We start from the raw sequence: 5,708 nt of genomic DNA on the forward strand, positions 1-5,708 counted from the left end.
ACATGAGCAGTATCCGTAACGATGACGTCAGAAGTTCAAATCAAGTAGGGGGTCACACGACGAAGTCACAAAGTCAATAACGGGTATGACCACCATGTGCGTGAAGCACAGCAGTGCATCGACGATACATAGAGGCTAGCAAATGAGCATTGAAGGCCCGATGAATGGTCTGGGACGTGGTCACTGCCGTCTTGAACCTGTGTCTGAGAAGAGTCACCCGAATCCATCTGTCCTGTCTTGGCGTCGTTACGTCGGGGACGCCCAGAACGTGGGTGGTCGGCGACGTCATTACTGTTTCGATAACGCCGGACCAATGCAGATATCGTGTTACGATGGCATTGGAAATGTGCTGCCACCTGTTGTTGGCTAATTCCTGTTTGAACCATTCCAATGGCTTCTTGACGTTGAGCAGATGTTAATCTTGGAATGATGTGCATGTGACTCCTCATGTGAATTTGTGAACGTTTGAATGACCAAAGATCAAACTTTCTACAGTGACAGCAATTTCTCAGGTTTACATGTTGTGTACAGCTGCACGGGCTGCACATGCAGTAAAACATTGCAAGTGCATAGGCCACAATCAATGACGTCACGTCGCTTGACACGTGCTTGAGCGTTTGATTGTCTCCAATACTTGCTATGTTCATACCTGTATTTATGTATAAAGACGCCGTGTGCCTATATGTATATTTTCTGTGTGCACAGTTTCTTTATGTGGCCAGTATATTTTCAACAAACAATCATCATTACTATTGTTTACATGTTAACATCTTTAAAAGCAACACGTTTAGAGTGCTTCAGTAATGTTTATTGTTGCTGGAATTAAACAGAAAGGGAGTTATCGTTCTTGTTTGATGTAGTATTCATGTACATACGTCAATAAACATCCTTCCAGAGGGCACCCGTCAAGATCCGCATTACAACTGATCTTCAGTAACCCATGCTTGTCGTAAGAGGCGACTAACGCGGGATCGGGTGGTCAGGCTCGCTCACTTGGTTGACACATGTGAACGTATCCCAATTGCGTAGATCGATGCTAATGATGTTGATCACTGGATTGTCTGGTCCAGATTCGATTATTTACAGACCGGAGCCATATAGCTGGACTTCTCATACGGTTGAACATCAACACAGACCAAATGTGTTAAAACATGATTTGAAGTCCGCACCATCTACACAATTACCAACTCTTGTATGCTACTGTTACACATTACACTGATAATGTCACCATGCTGATTTTCCTTGCTGGAATTTGAACTGCGATGTTTGCATCTTGACAACATCAAGGGCTTCCAAGTTAAAATACATCACTTCAAATAAGCACATCTCGGCAAAGAATAACCACTGAAACCTCTGTATGAAAGCAAAGTGATACAATATTCACAGAATTGTAATTTACGTAAATTGCGCGAGATTAATATTATCAAAAATTCTATGAGATTGATCATCTGATCTGATCTAAAGAACTAAACAGAATCACACAACAGTCGCGATTTATCTTCGGGCTATTCAGCACATCCTGCTAGCCAAGAGACGCAACTGTATGTGTTCATATATTGCCTTATCAAGTCGTTGTTCATGCTCCGCTGTTCATACAACTATACCAAAGTGGAATGCTGAATGCTTTTAGGTCTGAAATACACGTCTTTGGTCAGCATATGCGTGATGCAAGGAACTTGCTTCTTTTCGTTCATGGATGTGTCACTTCCATACGATGATTCATACCAGACTGCTAATCTCTGATTTACGAAGGTCAGCAGCGTTGTGAGAAGCACGTTGCATTGCACGGTGTTAGGACCTTGCGAAGGCTCTGTGTAAACCACGCGCCAGTGTCCCTGCGCCACGCATAGTAACCTGAAACGATACGTCAGACATCGTGAGTGAGTGAGTTTAGTTTTACGCCGCATTCCAGCTATATGGCGGCGGTCTGTAAATAATCGAGTCTGGACCAGACAATCCAGTGATCAAACAGCATGATCTGGGAACCGATGACATGTGTCAACCAAGTCAGCGAGCCTGACCACCCGATCCCTGTGTCGCCTCTTACGAGGGTTACTGAAGACGAGTGGTAACCTGTATCTTCACTGGTCCATCCTTAAAGTGAGTAAGGTTGCTTGCCGCTTGTTGTAAGTCGGGATACAATAAAGGTAATCAGAAAGGGGCATTAGACGTTGCTTCCATGTGGGGAATGAACCCGGGTCTTTTGCGTGACGAGCAAACGCTTTAACTATCCACTAGACTACCCGACAGCCCATGTTATCAATATAGAAATGTGTGCGAATGTATGTGGGCTTATAAACAATCCAGTGATTGTTACTGTGAGCTACAGTGACGGTGGGGTAGCCCAGTGGTTAAAGCTTTCGCTCGTCACGCCGACGACCCGGGTTCAATTCCCCACATGGGTACAATGCGTGAAGCCCATTTCTGGTGTCCCCCGCCGTGATATTGCTGGAATATTTTTCTAAAAGCGGCGAAAAACTAAACTCACTCACTGATTCACTATTGTGAGCTACGACGCATGTCGTCAGCCTTAAATGAATATTGCCTGTGAATGAATGAGCGAGTTTGCTTACACGCCGCTTTTAGCAATATTCCAGCAATATCACGGTGGGGACAAAAGAAATTATTCCCACCAGGGATGCGAACCCGACCCTTGGCGTGACGAGCGAAAGCTTTAACCACCAGCCAACCACACCACCCTCACAAGAATACATGGAGTATCATACGGAAGCGTAGTAGGGCCATGGTGAATTTTGTTTTAGTCTCATGATCTCCTACGTACGACTTAGTATCTCTTACGACTTAGTATATCTTACGACTTAGTATATCCTACGTAGTGCTTATTATTTCCTACGGAGGACGTACTATCTCCTACGTAGGACTTAGTATCTCCTGTTTCAATCACTAACAGAATCTACTGCCATGTGTTTCATTCACTAATAGAGTCAACTGCCATGTGTTTCATTTACTAATAGAGTCTACTGTTTCATTCAATATTAGAGTGATGTGTTGAATGTGTTGCAACTAATTGTTGTTGCACATTATTGTTATGTGTTGAACTAACTGTTGCACATTACTGATATGTATTGGACCGACTGTTATACTTTACTGCCTTGCGTTCAATTGGCTCTACTATTACGTGTTGCATTACTATGTGTTACGCCAAAGTTACTGTTACGTCAAACTGTCACGAACAAACAATCTATGCAAACAATTCGAGCAGTGTAGTAGTTTTGTATCCGATCCAACCTAGCCCCAGCTGAAGGACGCTTGTTGTTTTAACAAGAGTTTCGTTATCATGGATCCGGTCATGCGACAGTGGCATTGATCATGAATCATTATATGGCTCTACAGCGGTTTACAAGTATGTAAAAGCATAATATTTCTGCCCTCTGTGTATGAATAGATGAATGAGCCTTGATAGATCAAACATCATATCCTCATCCCCTATACCCAAACCTCCATAACTGCAATAACAACTGAACACCTTCCACTTAATACACATACACAATAACACTGTATAGTAACACTGCGTTAGTTTCATGTATATTCAATGACTCACATTTCTACCATATAACGTCCTGCATGACCAAACACTTCTCAACTTAATACCCACACTTCACAATCCGAATCTAAAAAAGGAACCTTTTCTGCAATAATTCACTGCTACGATTGGCGATAACGACGCATGTCAACGATCGTACAATTACGAGTAGTATACGCGATGGTGATACTGCTGCACTACAGCCTGTGGCATTTTTCATGGCCAATAATGCCCCACCGATGGTCGAAAAATAGAGAAAACGTCGTCGACCATCTTTCAATGTTTCCCATATTTTTATACATTAAAATGTGGTACTTATGGATAGACCACATCGGGTTGGTGGCGCGTTGTTGTCGAATATCTCCATTTTGGACGCATTTCCTTTTCCATCAATCGTAAAACGAAACCATAAAGATTTGATGATACGGTTTCTGCTGGTTGAGTATATCTGAAATTAACAGGTAAATGATCTCGTTTGAATAAATATTTAGAAAGTCTAAAAGAATTCCCCACTCTTTTTCAGAGGGAACCATCCGATGAAACCCTTCAACAAGTTTATCAACAAAGTTTTCGTCTATCCACCCAATTTGTATGTTTTCCATCTCAAGGAGTTGAATTATAATATTCCCCATGTAGTATGCCATTGCTATGCACATAGGTACACGTTAGTCTAATTGTGAAATATCGAGGAAACAATTTAGCGTTATTCTCCTATGATTTCTTTGGTTTTGGTAAGGAAGGCTTGACTTGTTGTCTCCCTTGTTCTATGAGCTTTTTGTGCTCCTCTTCGCTCATGTCACTTGTCTTACGAGACTTGGTTCTTATCTCTTGTTTCATCCTGTGGTATTTGGCGAGTTGAGACTGCACCAGCCTAAACTCTTCCTCGGATATCTTACTATCGGATAGGGCTGTGGAGATATGATCCTCTATAGTATTAACTTCACTTCGGCCAGAATGCGAATTTCGTCGTGTTTCAACGCTTTATGTTGCAGCTGGCGTGAAATAAATTTAAGAGCTATTCCCACCAATCCCGAGGCCCCAGCCGCTATTTCAATGCCAAGCACGCGGCCACGATGGTGGACAATAACCCAACTCCGGCCGCACCTAACCCCATGCTGACTGCTACGAGCACGGTGTCTGCGCTGTCAATTGCATTCACAGCTCTGCGGTATTTTTGTGCAATCCGATCCCTGTATCACGTTCCATTTCCAGTTGGTGTCTGATGTCGCTGATTTGTCGCAAACAATCCATCCACGGTTTCCAGTCGTCTTTATGACAAGGGAGGTACAACGAGAATGTTGCATTATGACGACATCAGTTGCTCTGTGGTCACGAGGGGCGGTGGGGTAGCCTAGTGGTTAAAGCGTTGGCTCGTCACGCCGAAGACCCGGGTTCGAATCCCCACATGGGTACAATGTGTGAAGCCCATTTCTGGTGTCCCCCGCAGTGATGTTGCTGGAATATTGCTAAAAGCGGCGTAAAACCAAACTCAGTCAGTCAGTCAGTCAGTGGTCACGAGGGGGACATGGGTTGATGTACCCTCTATGTCCGAAGGAACATAAACAAACAAAGAGGGTACACCAACACATGGGCCCCGAGAGACCAGTGAACAACGTATTTATCTTACCGAACACCTCAATGTTATGAGATCGTAATAAGGAGTACCCGAGTTCAGCGATTAGTCAATACCGACACCGACAGACAGGAAAAACAAATTTAGAGTTATCTCCCTTGCATAGGTTTGCATTCACAAAACATTGGTAATTTCCGTACATCATACATGACTCAATTATTCGAGATAAAGAACTACTAACACGAAGTACCAAATGAATTCCCACAGTTCGGCATTCCCAGCAGTTAACATCGGAAATGTTACTCGCTTGTGGGCAGGGTACATTGAAAATAATAGAAAAGCGTTCAGCCAATCAGAAAACGACATTTATGTGTGAGGTAAGATAAGGGATAATGTATATCAAAGGAGAGAAGGTCGTCTTTTTAACAAGGAAACATGTGGGACACCAACAGTGCTGTATGTTATTTTTTCCTCTGTATTTATGGGACCATCGGATAACCGAGTACTATAGATCATGTGCGCCATTGCATTATGACAATGGTGCTTGCAGCGGCTACCACAGCCTAGCTGGCGTCAGACAAGACCCGAACA

Source organism: Haliotis rubra, unplaced genomic scaffold (genome assembly GCF_003918875.1).
Source record: "Haliotis rubra isolate DU_JTF1 unplaced genomic scaffold, ASM391887v1 Scf165, whole genome shotgun sequence".
NCBI lineage: Eukaryota > Metazoa > Mollusca > Gastropoda > Lepetellida > Haliotidae > Haliotis > Haliotis rubra.